Genomic DNA, 19,117 nt, shown 5'->3' with positions numbered 1-19,117 from the left:
AGCCAACTCCAAAGATCTGGCATGGAATAAAATTCCAAAATATTGCTTAAAAGGCTGGTCTAGAAAATGAAGTTATTTTCATCTGGAACATAACATTTAGGAAAATACCTGAAAATTTACCATCCATACAGCTCATTAACAGCTCTGGCTTAAACACACAGTGATACTAAGGGAATTTCACTCAAAGATTATTTTGCTGCCACAGGCAATTCTTGAATGCATTAAATTATTACACAACTGTTATAACATGTGGCAAAAACACAAGATAAATTAAAGATTCAGGATTTTGTAATTCCCACCCCTACAAAGCTAAAACCCCACATTAAAAGTTACCCATTTTCAAAATTTAAAACAAATCTCACAAGCTTGATGAGACAGATTAACAAGTACCAAGAGTTTGAACTGATTTCAAACTATGATTACAAGGATGTTATGCAGTTATGCAAGGAGAAAATTAGAAGGCTCAAAACCCAGCTAGAACTTAATCGGTATACTGCTGTAAAAGACAATAAAATATTTTCATAAATAGATAAGAAAGCAATGGAGGGCTAAGGAAAATCTTTATCCTTCATTGGATGTGTGGGGACTATCCCTCTAAAAGATGGGGCACTTCAGTACATGGTTTAGTGGTGGACTGGGCAGAACTAGGTTAACAGCTGGATTCTATGATCCCAAAGCTATTTTCCAAATGAAACAAGTCTATGATTCTGAGTATAGCTGTAGCTATTGAACACTTTGCAATTCAATCCTTTGGCTTTTTAGTTTCTTCCAATCTCCTTTGCTGTCAACACAGCCTCTGGCTTCTGAATTGCTCAGCTTCATGATGATCTATGTATTTAATTTTATTGCTCCCTCATTTGCTCATAATCCATATCCCACATCTTCCTACACATTTGACACTTGATCTTCAAAGACTTTCATTTATGTCTTCATTATGTTTTACATTGACTACAGTATCTCTGAGTTCCACATTATTAAATGCGAGCAAATTTACAAAGAGCAACTTCTTGTAATCACCCCAACTGCAGACAGCTTCACAAAGAACTGCCATCTTCTGAGGCACCCAAGTCAATCAGCAATGAGGTAAATCCAGAGGAAAGTAACTTCATGAATTCTGAAGCTCACAGTACAGGTTTTAGAAGGAGTCCAGCAACAAAAATATAAGTTAAATGAGCTAATAAAAAATGCAATATCTCTTGATGAAAGTACTTTAGGATGATCTCATAGAGCGCTCAATCTCATTGCAGGCACATAAAAGCTCTTTTCATGTAAGTTCATTATAGATGTTCTTAAAAATCTTCAGGCCTGTAAACCTAAGCCAAAAAGAATACTATGAAAAATGCTTAGTCTTATATCCCATTCTAAAACGCTCATTATTAATAGTAATCAAGAACCTTTATTCACAGAACCTCTTATCTTAAAAAAAAACCCAGATAATTAAAGACAGAGCAAGTTTCCCATCCCCATACATCTAGTTTTCAAGTTATGACCTGTCCTCTGTCCTGCTCACATATCCTCTGAGCATCAAGAATTTACCAGAATACCAAATTATCACAGCAAATCTTCATTTAGGTTGGAATCGAGGGAGTAGCAGTGGAAATTGCTTAGATGTAAGTAAAGATTTCAGTTCAGAGATGTCAAGTGTAGAGCATCTGCCATGTAAGGGACACTGAAATCAGGCTGAGCAGAACAATAGAACATGCGGCCTGGGACACATATCTGAAGCCCAAGTAGGTTAGAAAAGTGGAACAAAAAACATTAAGGGAAGTCAGAGCTAAATCACTAGAATTGCTGGAGGAAGGTCAAAGCAGGGGGTGGGTCTTGGGATGGGACACACAGGGCAGGGGCAGAGAGGGAAAGTATTTTGGAGGGCACTTTAAATTCCAAGTGTAGATGACAAACCATTGAAACCATTTCAGCCCTTATGCCCCAAGCAAGGCAGCCAAACATAATGACAAGGCTGAGAAGCCCCAGCGCTGCAAAACACTTTTTGTCTGTAGAAAAAAAATAAATGGGGGGAGGGGGCAAAAATCGGTCTCCTAGGATTTGAAGGAATGTTCATTGTTCTCAGTAAGCATGCTTGTTTTTTCTTCGGGAGGGCAATGCACTGACAGCAGGGAGTATTCAGTTACCCCCTCTGAGTTTTAATTTCATCAGGGGAACTACACATTCCACACAAAACAAGCTTTCCAAAGAGACTCTGGCTGTCCAAAACAACATTAATAAAAAAATCCTCAAAAAGTATTTAAAAAATCAAAAGCTAAACACAAAGCTGAAGCCATCCTCATGAAAACTTCAAGTGGCTTTAAGATCTTGTTTTCAGATCACCTACAGGTGAGAATAAAAACTATCTATTCACAGCAGAAGTCTTTTCAAGCTGAATAAATTTGAACATAAACCTTTCATACTCAGATCCCCACATGGCTGTACAGATATGATTCTACTTGACAATACACTTTAAAGTGGAAATGGGAAAGTTAGACAGGAAAAATACAGTTTCTTCTGTTACACTAGAAGTCCTTCCTTTAGTCATAACAACTAAAAACATTAAGCTTTGCACACACATAAAGAAACATAGCCAAAAATATTCACAAGGAAAAGGCCTCTTCAAATACACTGCTTTATTAACCTGCCTTCTTTGTGCCAAACTGGACAATACCATTCCAGTTTCTACTTCAGGGTTTTTTCTGTTCTATTAGTTTTAACACTTATTGTCTTTATTTATTCACTCATTGAATAACTTTTTATCTCATCAGGCCTTAACTCGAAGAGTAAATACCAATCAAACTACATAAACATTTTAGAACTAGCAAATTCACACAAAAATGTCATTGCTTGTCACACCTCAACCACAAATGTATTTCACTCATCCTTTTTCAGAGTCAGCTGTGCTATGCTGTGTTTGGGATTTAAGCCCAACTTTTTAAGACTGAAGCCTGCATTACTTATCTACCTAGCATCAATTTCTTTTAGGATTTCAGGTATCCAGAAAAGCTAGGTCAATAGCTGAAAATTAAGCCTTGAAAATGCAGAGGGAGGTTTTAACATGTCTTCCAAGAACAGTCAGGAAGAAGAGATCTGCCTCAGTCACTATCAGCTGGCAAATACAACTGGATGCAACCTAGCAGGAACTGAACTCCCATAAGCACACACATCTTTGCATTTTTCTAGCAATAGCAGGAAACAAAAGACATAGAAGAAAAACAATCAACACCTTATTTTCTTACAAAGAACAGGCATAAGTGTTCAACAAACACATCTAGTTACTCAGCTTATCTTGAATGAGCAAGGGTTCTAGAAATGCCCTCAAACCATGCTTTTGTTATGTACTAAAAAGTCATACCCTCACACTGTGCTAAATTAACAAGTGTAAACATGCTCACTTCCTATCCTTAGCAGTGATGTTGGTATGCTACCAAAGAAAGTGTTTCCAAAAGGAGATGAAAAGGATGTTTGTTGACCAAAAGCATCTGCTTAGACAGTCTCCATCTCTCACCCTGCTGTCCCTGATGACCTCCCTACAGCCAAGAGCAAAAGCAAACTTTGGGATCTGTGCACCAGGAAGGATTGTGAGTGCAGACTTTGCCATCATAACAGCATCTACATTAATTGTCACATCTTCCCAAATTTATTTTTGCTTATATCACATCCACAAAACCGGATGAAACACTGATTCAAAATGTATATTTGAGGATTTTTAAAAAATTGTTGAAAAACAACACACATGTAAATCTAGTATATGAAATTCTTCTTGCAAAAAGAAGACAGCCTTGAAACATGGAGAAAATGTCTAACAGCTAGCTAGAAGCACAAACATATTCAAAGGATACTTACAAGCCTGTATTCCCCCTGTTGGTAATAAACAGAAAGGGAAAAATAACAGCTTATCTTTCTAGCTTTGAATTGCTGCAGTGTTGATGGGGAGCACGAATTCTAGCATGTGACCCCTTCAATTCTGTTTATCAGGTCCATTGCTTTACTTAAAATACCCACATTCCTCTATAGGCACCTGTATAAACAAGCAGGAGACAGGTTGAGGAAATGCTGTGTCATATGAGAGATCTGGTTTTGTTTACAAAGCCAACAGTTTCTTGTCCACACTCTCTTTGGACAGGGTGGGAGACGGGATGGAAAGCCAAACCCACAGACAAACACAGGAAAAAACAGCACCACTTATCAGCATTCTGCTATCAGCTGTGATAAACTATTTTATCATAATTCATTTCTTGTACAGCCAAGAAATCTTTCCCTGGTTGTTTGTATTATGAGTATCTAATACAGTTTTTCCATAAACCTAACAATCTTTGTAGAAGATCTTCAGAACAAATAAAATGTGGAAAGTGTCAATTATTTTGATTTGCAAGGAGTTAAATAAAGGAGAAAAACCTCTACAGTTCAAGCCTGGTATTTGTGTGACTTTAAGGAATGAAGAGAAAAATAAGAGACCAGACCTAACTCCAGCTATACAATCTGCAAATGCATTCTTGAGTGCCAAAGGCTGCATTCACCAGCAACACTGGTGGCTCAGACTGAGGCAGGATAAAAGAGGGGTGCAAACTCCAGCAGGACCCAATGGTCCAAAGGCAATGGGGGTGTGTGTGTATGTAAGGCATCACACACAGGCATGCACACACTAGAAGCTGAGCAAGGCTGAAGCATTTGGCTTTTCATTCCTACATATCCTTCCACTCTATATGGACTTTGACAGAGACTGCTGGAAGGACACCTGGAAGGGAAGAAACTCCATCCCCATTTCACAGATGGGCTCAGAAGCATATATGGAAACAAGGCCCAAAACAATGCAGCATGGCTGCAACAAAGCAAGGAATTCCACACAAACCTTCACATCAATGGAGGGTACCTGTAACCCTGAACCACCTCTTCCCACAGACTGCAGGTTAAATAATCAGCATTAACTGCTCAATATGAACTTGAAACACCACCATGTAAAACAAAAAAAAAAAAAACAAACAACTTAGTGATGAGCTACCAACTTGCAAAGTCTGTGCCTATGCAATACTATCCAATATTATTAACTTGGCAATTGCTGCACTTCAGTCAGAGAGGTGGGTGTGTGCTGCATTTGTGATACTGTAACTTAGCACAGAAGCCAGAACTTCCCTTTGCCTGGTATCATAAATTCACACCCCACAGCCTGTCCGGTTTTCGGCTGTTTAGAGGGCCTGGCAAGGCCCGGGGTGGCCTTGGGGCAGCCCGCGTATCAAAGGACGAGAAGAGGCTTCAGTTCTTCTTTCGGTCTCTGTGTTTATTAATTGTTTATCTAAAAGATTTTCTTTCGGCCCGACAGAGGTCTGCTCAGCAGCCAGCCATGAGCACACTGTCCCCCCTCCGGGGCGGTCACCTATCTTTATACCCAAAGTTGCGTATACAATATTTATCATTTTTCCCCAATACCTTTCACCCTTATTGCCCGGTGCACTTTTAGTAATGACCAATCCCAAAGTGCCACCATCACCACAGAAGATGGAGGAGAAGAAGAAGAAGAAGAAGGACAGGACAGGCCCCAATTCCTCCATCTTACTTCTCTAAACCCCCCTGTACAGAAATCCTAAACCCTGTGTCTCACCCTCTAATTAACTAATCCCTTCACCATTCACCCCGGTGAAATCCTCCTATCCTCATACAGGTGTCGTCTCCTGTGTAGGGTCAAAATCCAGCCACCAGACACTTCTGGCAACATTCCAGGACTCCCGAGCCCCCCAAGGGTGGTCTCGGTGACTCGGCACCTCAGTCCTGAGGTGCTGAGATCCCACAACAGCCATTGTCCATATGTGCTCCTCCTGAGAGTATCTTTAAACATTCCAGCAAACAACATTAAAGTTCAGGAATGCTTAGTCCAGGGCCATGTATTTCCCTAACAACAATTTCTTTCTTCCCTAGACCCAAGAGAAACAGTTCATGGTCACTGTCACAAAACCACTGAACAGGCAGAGAAATCCCCCTGGCCCAGCTGCTCTTTCGAAGTGTCCCCCATTGTGCTGCACAGATCCTGAGCTGGCAGAAGCCCTCCCTTCCGTCAACAAGTGATTCTTAAAAATCAAAATGGAAACATTTTTTTAAAGGGTAGAGTTGAGTAACAGGACATGGTCTATCACAGCCTTTTCTAATTGCTTGTAATTTAGTGCATCTAAATATCTGCATATTTACCCAGTAATCTTTTCCTTCCTTTGTTGCTTTTTGCTTGAACAAAGCATAACATTTTCAAAGTTGGTACAGTTCTTTAAGTATTTATTCAGTTTTCACAACAGTGTCCATGCCACTGTTTTGACAAAGGGCTGCTGTCACCTTCACTAGAACAGGCCATTTTTGTGGGGGATTTATTACAGCTGTAAAAACTGACTCCAGGCTGAAATGTAACTTCAGAGTTCCTCATGCCAGAAATGTTTAAGAAGTATGGTAATACATCCACCATTTCCCTTTTTAACAATTCATACATACACTGATTAACATTTTGGTTCAATCTACATTCAAAACAATACCTACCATAAGCATGTGAGAAAATATTTCCAACTGCAAATCATCAGTTACTATTTCTAAAGAGGTTACTATTATTATTATTACTGTTTCTTTAAATCACAGGGCTGTTATAGACTAAAGACCAATTAAAGTGCTTGAAGTTAAGAATTTAATAAAACTTTCCCCCAAGAAACTAATGATAATTTCCAGACGAAAAGTATCAGGAAGAGAAACTTCACATAGATTTATAGGTTTTAAAACACTGAACAACAGCTGTTTATTTTAAAGGGCTTTTTTCAAAGTGATTCCATTGTTTCAGCAACAGAAGTTGGAAACTTTTCATCACTGGTGAACAATTCTACTAGAAATAAATTAATAATAATTTAAAAAAACCCAACAAAAACCCAGAAACCCTTGATGTTTGAAAAGCATACAGCTGATGTATGAAAAAAAAAAGTGGGGCTGCTGAGTGTCAAGTACATGGCAGCTCTTTTGCCATTAGTACCTAAGACTTACTAGTTACATTTTACAGCTTCTAAATAATATTTGCACATATGCCAGAGCAGCATGCCTGCATAAATTACACTTTACAAAGCATCTAAATACAAACAGTAGTCTTTGGAAATCTTTCTATGCAAGACCCTCAGGGAAGTTTCCCAGCTCTCACAGTCCCTGAAACACTAACTGGCACCCAGGCCAGAGCAAAGCCAAAGCAGACCCAGCTTACCTGGAGTAAGAATAAGGCCAAGACAGGAGTGGAAAAGCCTGAAGTGAATGAAGATTCTGGAAGCAGGGGTGATGGCAGATGCCTGTTTGTAGTCTTGATCCTGAAACTAAACAACTCCAGGGCTGTCCCTCCCTCACACCAAAGGAACAGTTACAAAGCATTGCTTAAATTCTGGGGTTTTTTTCATACCACATCACTGTACAAAGCTTCCTCAAAAATTACTGAGAAATAACTCCCATTTACTTTCAGCCATGAGTTTAGTTTTGCATTTTACAGAAACTAATGGCACATCCAGCCCAGAGGGACCCATCTGAAGTCACAGATGCCTATGTTTAAAAATATGTTTTTAAACATATTTTGCTATGTTTTTTTCCCTTCCAAATGACAAAATAATCTGTATAAGAATGGAGTGAATAATTGTGCTATGAAAAGAAATAGCCAGCTGGCCAAAAGAGAACTGCTTTCTCTATATGCAGTTTATTTATTCTAACAACCTCCAAGCAGAGAAGCTTGATAGGGTTGGATTATCCATATTTATTTGCCCAAGTTTACTTATGGATGACTATATATATAGACTGTTTATGTATGCAATCTGTGGAGTTAACATTAAGCATTTTTATAAGTCTACATTTTTGTACTTTCAGCTATTATGAACAAGATAAGAATGGTTTATAAAGAGGTTATGTCTAGAAACAACTTGTATTTTATCTGTCCAAACTGATAACAGGAACAGACTTCCAAGAGGAAAAATATGACCTGACAAAGTAATCTTTCTGATCATAAGGTTCAAAGTTTTTTACCTTGCAACTATCACACACTTTCAACAACACTGGTTTATCTTTCTGCCTTCCTGTCCATCCCAGGAAAATAATGCCATCGTTTGCCAATGAGCCCTTGGCAAAAACAGACTGAATTCAATCCAAGAGCCTACAAAACCAGTGCATGATTAGGGAAAGGGTAGGAATTACTGACAAATCAAATTTTTAAAACCCCTGAATAAGTCTGTATGATCATGTATGTGCATCAATTTAAAAAGGAAAAGACCAGTTTCATCAGCTTGCAGTTTGTTTGTGAAGGACTTCAACAGGTCTGACAGACAGACATCGAAACACCTAGTGGATGGCAACAGTATACTCACCAAAATAAATTTAAATTATTTTATTCAGTCTACTGGTCTAAATGTGACCTTTTACAAAAATTTAAGTTGCATCTATGTCTACAGATTGCTGTGGTTAAAAAAAAAAGGAAAAAAGAAAAAGCTACAATTTTAGACACAGGTAGCACTGATTAAGACCCAGCAACAGAAAAAAACCTGCTTCTCTGTGTGCTAGTTTCAAAAGAAGTAGGATGGGTCTGCCAAAACCCACAAGAATTTTACAGTGTATTCGGTTTCCATTTTAAATATGTTCTCTTGAACAGCCCATTTCTAACAGAATGCTTATCTTGACTAACTCATACCATTATTTGGTTTTAATCACAGTTGCTGTTTGGGATCCTCCATTTTTGTCATAGTACAAATGCTCTCTTCTGAGACAATTAGAAAGTATAACATTTCCCAATAATTCTTGAAATTACATTCCTGAAAATGTGATCTTATCCCAAAAGTACAAGTTATTTGTAATAGTTATTACTGCAGGAGTATTTATGAACCCATTATGTAGTGAACATAACATTACACATCTAAACAAAAATCTAGCAAACAATGAGAATGACCTGCTCACATAGTAACTGACAGCAATTTCTTCAGTAAGACTGCTCTGCTATGCAAAATTATTCAACTTTAAAGAAAAAAGAGGCTCAGTAAGGCGCTGAATTTTAAAGCATGTCTTTATTGATTCCCTCAACCAGTCCTCTGCAAAGAAAACAAACAAAAGACTTCAAAAGAAGGGTCAGGCTCCTCCTAAAATTTGAGTGCTTTAAACTTGGACAACAGATTTTGCTCTTTACGTTAACTTTTGATCTCTGTTCAGAACTGATATGCACATTCACAGAGTATCCAGATTACAACCTGAAGCCATCCTTTTCCACCATCTTCCTCACCAAGTCAAATATTTAAAGCCAAGTTCAAAGAAGACGACACATTTATCTCTTCCTCCCCCACCCCAGGGCTAAAATAGTCAACAAAACCTAAAGTTGTCTTGATTCACCTTTATGTAATTTATACAACCTCTTTTACTCTAAGTATGTAGTACCTGAAACAGAATAGATGCAGATATCTGCTCCCACTGTATGACAGCAATGCTTCTGCTGTGCACTCTGCACACCATTTCAATTCTCCATTCTTAGAGCAATAAAAACTCGGAAGCAAGTGGGATGACCCTCAAGAAAAAAAAAAGCCTATGATAGAAACAAAAAAAGGTCTGGGTAACCTTGCCCTTAGTTTGTCTTCTGTTCTTGTTTATTACTGTGTCAGTAAAGGAAGAGAGCTTCCCTCACTTCACTCTGACCCAGAAGTCAAACTTAAAAAGTCAAACTAAATACAGCATTGAATATACTTTTTTAGGGCAGGAACTGCAATGTAATTGCTCCTAAAATTACCAAACACAGTTCACAAAACAAGTTGCAAAGGACTGTACAGCAATCCTTGCTGAGGTCCACTTCTGCCAGCTTGCAATATCTGAGGCGCCTGGTATGGTCAGACAGGGGCTGCTTCTCTGGAGACAGACTGCTAATACAATCAACATAAATCTCTCATGATGCCCCAGTAATAATAAGAGCATGTAAATAAAAAATCACCAGTGTTTTACACAGTTTATTGACAAGATGGAATAGTACTTTCCTAAGGCACGTACTTGACTGAGTAGGGCATGAAACATTCATGCACTTAGAGTTAAGCACCAATACCTTAAGTCTGTTCTGAGCTGGGAATTTGAAAAAAAGAAAAATTCAATTCTTAGAGATGAACTAATCCATAGCAATTTACACCCCAGGCATCAATCTCATTGCGGCATCCCTGCCCTTTTCCCCCTAGCCATCAGTAGTACTCTGTAACCACATAATTTCAGATATAACAAAAAACCAAAACCAACCAAGCAAAGCCAACAACAATAAAAAAAAGACTAACAAAACCCCCTCCCCCCAGCAAACCCAAAATTTTAAAAGAAATTTTCCTTTTTTCTAAACAAGCCTAGATGTTCATAATTTCAAATTCTTCATTTTGTGCAGTTTATTCTATATACCATTCCTTAAAACCTCATTACTTTATATCATCACAGAACATTAGAAGAAATTCCTTCCTCATGAAAAATTTACTATAGGAATTAGATATGCAACCAGTTTTGGCATCTCTGTGAGTATCCTGCCACCTTTTCTCTATGTCAGAGACTTAATTCTTCCTAGGAATAATAAGAGATAATTAGCCAATTAAAATAATTATACTGGGTCAATGACAAAGGTTATTTTTTCTTAAGAAATTATAGGATTGTGCTGTGAATTATCAATTAATGCACTAAAATCACCATGGATTGTAAATTCACACAAATAGAAGCTTCAAAAAGCTGCATGGATTTAACAGTAAATTATAATATAATGCTGAGGAATTCTTATATTCAGAAGTTAGAGTATGCTTACTACTCTAAATGGACATTTTCCAAATTGGCTTTACTTTGCAGGCCTTTTTTCAAAAGCCTTATTGTATTACACATGCTACTGGCCTAATTTAGCTCTAGGAGCAGGCACATTACTTCAAAGACTTTAAAAAATTAAGACATATCCAAACATTACTCACACAATTAGCTGCTTTTCCCAATTTAAAAATGTGTATTTAACGATGACAAAACTACTCAGTTTGACAAACATCTGTATTTCTGTCTGGCAAAAGTATCTGTCATCTGTGCAGATGCACTTATTAAAAGACACATTCAGCACAATTCACAACTTCACTGTGCAGCACTCACTCAAGTATGAGTGGAATTTTGGGAAAAACGTCCGTACGATAATTCTTGCGACACAGGAGAACATTTATAATTCCACTTTATTTTCTGACATCGGTGGTGGGAGCACGGTATGTACACACGAGCATCACACATAGAGCTTCTTGTCCCCCACTGCTGCCATGCCACAAACATGACCGCTTCTCAGGAGTGTCTATTCCAGCAGCACGCAACCACACTCATGAAAAATTCATGTCTGAGCACCAGTTTAGGATGTCAGTGTTGGCAGGGGGTTGAATGTTCAAATACCACATTGCACAGGAGTTTTTGTACTTACTCATCTTGGTAACTGACAGACAATTAAAGACTGCCTTTAAGTCACTAAAAACACCAGAGAAGCAATCTGTTCTTCTGAATGATAAAAATTTAGATCACATACTGTATTACATAGTATGCAACAACAGTGGCATACCGAAAAATTTTGTTTGCACTGTATTTAAATTATCTCCAAATTCAGTAATTTTTACACTCTAAACTGTAGGAAAACCTTTTAATAAAATTTTATTTATCATAGTAAAAGAAAGTCGAAGGTCTGACTAAAGCAGCAACTGGAGAGCCTTCTGCTGACTCTCCCATCTGAATTAACCTGGGAGAATTTGGACTGTTTCTCTGTACAGATGTTCATATTGGAATACTTCTTTAAACAGCTCCTTGATTAACAGGGAGGTTTCTGGATTACCTACTTCAAGCACTTAATTACTATAAAACTGCATATCCACTCTAGGAGCTAAACATCAGACACTGTAATGACCAATCTGTAAACCTCTGGAGTTTTTTGTTTAGCTATCTATAGACCTGACGACCAGTTAATGAATTATTCTCAAGTACGTGTCCAATCTCAGCTCCTGAAGATGAACCTTGCTATCTTTACTAATAACTGTAACTCTCCTTTTAAGATATAAAAAAAATTGTATTCCTAAAATTAGATTTGGAGGTTTTATTTCCTTGCTTTTAATATTAAAAGAGTGTATTATCACTAAATATCATCATTAAGGACTGTTGAGATTAAGAAAGTATTCCAAGGCTTTTACTAAGCAGGTCAATCAGTACAAATCCACAGTGTTTTTATTAGACAGCTACTCCTATACTTCCTGTGTTGCTGTTTGTTTCTTTACCTCGACAACAGTAAGCACTATGAGAAGCCTGAATTCCCATGTCTCAGCTCCTCCTGTTTATGTTCATCTCATGTTTCAGAAACAAAGGTCTGCACCTTCACAAGCACTAGAAAAGCACTACACAGATACACAGAATGGCATGAAGCTGATACGACTTTGGAGGAAAGTTGCACTGTGTTCTTGGATTTTTCTTGTCAGACAGAGGTGCAGATGTACCTTTTGGGAGCCCATCCCAAAACTCTCAGCTTCCTTCCTGTAAGCTGAACAATACTCTTAATTTCTAGTGAACTGTGGAGAACAGCACATTAGCTCATGCCAAGATACAGGAAGGCAGAGATGGGCTAGCAACAGCCTATTTAACTTGGTCTGGCTCTACACCACACAGCAAGATGTTAGCAGCTGTGATATTGTGCTGATGGGGGCTGAGGCTGATACCTCTCAAGCCACTCAAGAGAGGGAAGAACTGCAGCTTTTTACATTAGGGAGTTTCCGGAGCATGAGTAACGCTGAAGTGCAGGAAGTTAGATAACTCTGAGGTAAAAGACCTAAAATTCCCATTTCATTATTTGAGGAAAGCTGCGGAGACTCCTGCTGCGTTCACATATTTTCTGAGCTGCGTGAAGTAGCTCTAAGTAAAAACATTTCATGAGGATCTCTCAAGTGCACTACTAGTTAAAGAAAGCATAGGGTAGCTGCTAGACAGTACCTCTTCCTTCCTTCCTTCTCTAAGCCACTGGTTTATGCTCCTGTACAGAATATGCAGGAAATTTCTTACTTTGAAATATTAGCAAGTTACTTGGACAGACAGGTTGGCTACATACAGGTTTCAGAGCTACAACAGATCCATAACTGTTATCAGTCATAGTTTTTTTCCTTGTTTGGGCATCATCCAATTTAAGTACAGATAAAATTTCACTTCATTTTCCATATGGTTATCCAAACCACAACTTTCTGTCTTGCACTCACAGTTCTCATTTCAAATGCAAATCCCTTTCTCTTCCCTCCTTTATCTGTTATCTACTATAATTATTTGTATTTCAAGATTATTTCAAAATTAGAATTAATTTTCTGAAAGTACTATGTTTTTAGTACATAATCTTAGAATTCTTCAGTTTTATCATTCCTATTTTAGAACTTTTTTGGTATGGTATGGCGATGTTTCCATGAAGTGTAAAGGCTGTGATACAAGGAAATACCCACACACTAATTCTAGAATACTGCTGTAGCACATTTCATGTTGGAGCTGTGATACTTCCTATTTATCAGCAAGGCCCAAAGTGCAATAAAAGATCTTTTAGATGGGAGAGTTTTGTTATTGACAAAAAGCGAATGAAATACTTTTGGGGTCCAATACACAGCTGTGTAGTTAAGCAACTTTGTGGGACTAAAACAGGAACTCTGTTCAAAGAGTATTCACTGTGCTTTGGAAGTTCACCCTCTCAGTGCTACCTGGCAGAGCCACCAAAGTGGCATCAAATGCTACTAATTTTCCCAATTCATTACTTCCTGTAAGCAAATCTCCAGAGGAATACACAGAGCATAAACTCTATTGGACATGATCTCTACAGTGACCTTCTCAAGGCACAGGACCAACAGTGCTGCCACAGAACCAGTTGCATCATCTGGGGTCACAGCTACAGCTCGTTCAGCAGCAAAACAGTGAACAAACTACTAGTGTACTTAATAATCCTACAGCGTACTCACTAAAATGGCTTAAAGCTGTAAAAGTGTAATTTTAAAAGTTTTCCACAAGCAGGAAACAAAGACACAAACCTGGATAAAAACATTACCTATTACACTGTGAACCAAATGTGCATTTTCAGGATTCTTAAAATGTCTGTCAAGTGCAAGCAAAGAAAAACTGGCTGACTTTAACAAATTGTGCAACTTGTGATAAGGAACACAATACTACTTATCCTGATGGAGTTATTAATTGGTAATGCTTTCCCCATATTGGTATTATGTTGCACCTCTGCCTTTCACCATTCCTTCTGCAAAAGGAACACATTTTTTTCTTCAGGATGATAATCTAGATTAGCAGGCAATATAATCAGCCTCTTAATTATACATATGCAGAAAGAGCACAACAGTTGTTCTGCTTGTGAAGAGGATTTAAAGATGTAAGCAGCACAGGGCCAGAAAAAACCCCCATTCATTTAGAAAACTAGTCTTCTACCAGAATAGAGAAGTAAAAAAAGGCTTCTCATTTGCTGATATAAAAATCATACTTAGGATTTATCAGCACAAACTCTATGCAAAATGAAACTAACTGGAAAAGTCACTTTTTAGTGAATTTCAACATTACAGATATTTTCAATACAGTAAATGATACATTTTAAAAGCACCTTTAAGGCAATTTCATTTTGCAACATGTCAATTTTCTGAAGAACACAGTGAAGAAGTTACTTTAACTCCAAAACCCTAACAGTCAACTTCCTTTCACATAGTGGCATCATCCACAACCTACAACACTATGAGCTGTTCCAGCAGTTAGTTTTTCAATTTAATAATAAGGAAAAAAAAAAGGGAAATAGAATGCTAAACAAAATATTTCCTTACCTGACAGTTTTCTTTTGCTTTTATGTTGCCCTCTTACCAAAGGCAGAAAAACAAAGTGCAGTTCCATCAGTCCATGCACAGCTCAAAGCAGTCTCCTGGCACTGGAGCATAAGGCAAAGCTGAGCTGGCCCTGGTGAGAGGCCATGGCGAGGTTTGGTGGCCTGGGCACAGCCCGTCCCTGGCAGAGCTGCTGCCCACACCTTGGGAGCCCAGGGGAGGCTGCTCTGAGGTCCCTGGGGAAGGAATGTGGGTGCCCCCCAAGCTGTGCTCCTGCCTGGGCACATGGGCACTGAGCAGGGGGCAAACCTGGCCTTGTGCCACCCTGAGGGCTCTCACAACCACCCCACCCCAGCCTCCCCCTGGTGAAACACTCCATCAGACATTGCAATGGAGAAAAACTAAAGAACCTTTAAGGTCACAGTTTTTCTCTTTCACCTTAAAATAAAGACCCTTCCCTTTGCTTTCAAGCATGGAATTTTTACACTGGACTGTTACTCTGCACAGCACTGAATATTACCTTTATCTAAAATATCTCAAGTACAAACTGCACTGAAATATTTACAGCATTGCAATACTAATAGTATTGAAATGTTTTTTTGCCTAAGCTTATCAAATATGTAGCTTGTGGGGGGGGGGGGAGTTACAATGTATAAAATTGGAATTAGGTATTCTCTCTGTTGGTTTGCAGTTGACAAGTTTATCTTTGTTTGTACTGGCTGCGCATTGTTTGCCAACAATCACATCCCAGAGGCTAAACAAACTGATAGATGGAAGGGACAAAATACAGAATCCACCTTCAAAATCTGCCTGTCTGCTTGGTCAATGGCAGGAAAGTGCAAAAGAGCATTTTAAAGGACTTTGCAGGAAAAAAAAAGCCGGGTTTTCTGGGGGGGGGGAAAAAAAACCAACCAAAAAAACCAAACTGATGAATCAACTGGGGAAAATGAAAGAACGCAAAATAACCCAGTCAGACAAGGTGCACTCATCAGCAGCTGTCTTGTGGCTGAAGAGACAAAACACCTCTCTGTTAAATGAACACACTGGCAACATTTGGGAGCATTAAGGAATTATTTTAGGGCAATGCCTAGACATGCTGACATTTAATAGGTTTTCTTTCAGACTCAGGGCATCTGCTACACAACACAAATCAAAAAATGTTTTTAAATTATTTTTAGAAGTTGTTCAGATTGTAAAGTATGGATAAGTAAACAACACCACTGCAGATTATTATATCCTGATATGTCCATAGTATGATATAACCACAAATATTAAATAGTTATTGCTTTAATTGGCATGAAAGCAATACTGGGATATATTTACTATTTCTTTGTTGCATTGAGCAACATCAAAGTAGGATCATTGCCAAAATACTTAATGCTAAAGCACATTTCTATTAAATTCATCATCTGCCAAGATGCAGAGCAGGCAGAGTTGAGACACAGCAAGTCTTTACCAGTTCATTTCTCTGGACTCAAGAAGAGTTTTAAGGGAATGCCTGCAGAATGACGAGGCTAGATAAGAAACTCCTCAGCTAATTTTGGCCAGCTCCCAAACTGAAATATTGGAATTGGATTTGGAAATGGTAAAAAAACAAGAAGAAAAGCTATCTGCATCATGACATTTAACATCTGACTTGTGTAAAAACTGAAAAAAGTCATTCTGCTAAATATTTTCACTTTTAAGACAGAATATATTAACTGAGGAAAGTAGAGGACAAATAAATGTGCTTGAACTCTCTAGCAGCATGCCTAAAGCTCAAGGTTGAAGTACAACTGACCCCACACAGAGCCATTTGAACATGTGCCAAATGCATGAAGCTCAGAAGTTTCATGCTCTGCTAAGGCAACTTTCACATCACTCACTGGCTTCATCTCAGATCAAAAGCACTAAAGGAAAAACTGTGCAGAGAATCTGATTACTGATGGCTTTTGCTGATGCTTTCTACTTAATCTTCTCTGGAATGCGAGGTCATAGCCCTCCCATATTTTAAAAGGGATCTATACACTATTTGCACACTCAACTATTGTCACTGTACTATATTTTGCTTTCTCATCTGAGCAACATGACTTAAGGGGTTTATTGCAGCCCAGACTCCTACCCACAAAACACACACATGGGCTGTGTGGTTTCAGAGGAGATTGCACTTTCCACAGTGCTCATTGTAAATACAAAAATATTTTCTATGCTGCAGTTACCTGTATTACAGCCAGCAAGGGCTGAAGTGGTACTCAGTGCTGGAAAGAACACCTTAAACCCCTCAGGACTTGTCTGCCCAGAACAAATGCACCTACATCCTGCAGGTGACATGGTTCACTCTACTTTCTGTTTTGCCCATAGACCAAAATCCATCTTCAAGGATCCTGTGCATCACAGGGCAGTTTTCAACCAACAAAACCCAGAAAATTCAAGGCCTAGCCACACTGGACAGGAGCCTCATTCTTCTCTTAAGTCAAAATCTCCAAACTTCTAACAAGAAATAAGACTTCCTCACTTCACCCTCTGTTTTCTCACAGAGATATTCCCTTATTAAAAGCTGATTAAAACCCTAATGATTTAAAATCTGTTTTTACTGTCCTTAAAATTCTCAACAACTGCAAAAGCATAAAACTGAAGCTGTTCAAAATATTCTACTTGAAAACACACCAACAAGCAAACATTCTTTGAAAATAAAAAGTATTTGAGAACTAATTCAAAAACCTTTCCTTCCTATTCATTGAAGCATTGACCCCCTCTTTCCTTTCCATCAGTCAAATGAAAAAGTGAAGAGAGAGGAAAAGGTTTTTTCTTTCCTCTAAGTTTAACTTTCAGTTTTCAGTGTCTTGTGTCTTCCAACCAGCATTTTTAAAAATCACCCCCAACTAAATTGTGCCACACAAAAGACATTAAATTTCCTCTTAGTGCAAGGTACAGTTGGAATACAGGATGCAGTGTTGATGCTCCAAATAAAATGTCAACTGTAGTCAATGTAAAGTCTTGCAAATTCTCATGTGACAAACTACATTGGATGAAAGTAGATCAACAATCCTAGAAAAGTCAGCCACATAGCTCTTTTCTTTCCTTTTTGTAGTAGTCATGCTCCTGGACTTTGAGACCTCATGTTTTTCTATTCTTTGTTTACTTGGCCAGAATTCCCTCCTCTAAGTAATTGTTTCACAATTTGAAATGCAAAGGGGTAATGGAGATTACCTTTATGTGAATATCTTCACCTGGGGGGCCCTTCTCCCCCATTTCAAACTATATGCATGCGCTTGTAGAGGCCTCAAGTGTAGCCAACTGAAATGGCAGAAGTATCTTCAGGTTCAAAAGGCAGCTCCACCAAAGATAAGAAATCCAGACCCACACTGAACTGTACAAACAATTACAAGTTTGCACCAGGGTCTTTCAGACACTCAAACATCGAAACCTGCTGTGCACAACATAGCTGAATCTGACTTTCTCCACCCAGAGAAATTAGAACTGAAGGGCACAAAAAAATGTAGTGATTCATCTGAACTCTAAGCACTGGTCCAGTCCTTTATAGGAAGCATCTACTACATGCTAAGTACAATACAAGCAAACATTTTTGCTAAACCTTAGAGTAAGCATGAAACTGAAATTAAAACTGTGGGTGAAGTACAAATAACTCAGTAGCAGGTTAGAGAAGGCATGCTCCCTACCTTTCATACAAGAGCAATGTAAAAACAGAAATGTAGAGAGGGATTCTTGCCCCAATAATGGTGCTTTCAGCTGCTTAACACTCATCTTGACTTACTGTACACAATTCAATCAAGAGATTCAATTCTGGTCAGATCTTCTGTACAGTCAACTGCAAAGCTTCCCCTGCCACCCCTTCAGCTGTGAAAGAACTCCCAAGCACGAATGCACATACATGCATCATCATGTACGTGCATCCATGCTTGGGAGCTCTTTTCATCAGACACTCATGACCTGGCAACATTTTCAGGCATCTCTGTAGTTTTTTGGGGTCTTCAAGGGATGCCCCACAATCCCACTTCACAGGAGGTGCCAAAGGAACTTGTAGCCAACTTCAGTACAACTGAGTGAGAGTTGTTAGCCTGAATAATTTCCTGTAGTCTTATCTCAACCTAATTCTGGCTTGAGTTTCTATCTTAAAGTCTCCCTCAAACAATTGTGGACATAGAGGAAACAGGCAGAATAATCAGACCGCTTTCCTGAAGGGGATTTTTTCCCAACACCCCAGCTTCCACTGCCTTGCTTGCAGTAGGACTATCAACTTTGTTTGCATATATTACATCACCTCTAAAATGTCTCCAAAACTAGAGCAATGTAAACAAAGGCTTTCATAA

General features: G+C 38.6%; 1 protein-coding gene across 6 annotated transcripts in view; it reads right to left on the bottom strand.

The window, feature by feature from the left end:
* Nucleotides 1-19,117, bottom strand: part of SHROOM2 (shroom family member 2) — a 117,227-nt gene that overhangs the window by 70,668 nt on the left and 27,442 nt on the right. The gene's annotated exons all lie outside the window — the stretch shown is intronic.

This window comes from Zonotrichia albicollis, chromosome 2, assembly GCF_047830755.1.
Source record: "Zonotrichia albicollis isolate bZonAlb1 chromosome 2, bZonAlb1.hap1, whole genome shotgun sequence".
In the NCBI taxonomy this organism is placed as follows: domain Eukaryota; kingdom Metazoa; phylum Chordata; class Aves; order Passeriformes; family Passerellidae; genus Zonotrichia; species Zonotrichia albicollis.
This window is presented reverse-complemented; position numbering and strand designations above follow the sequence as displayed.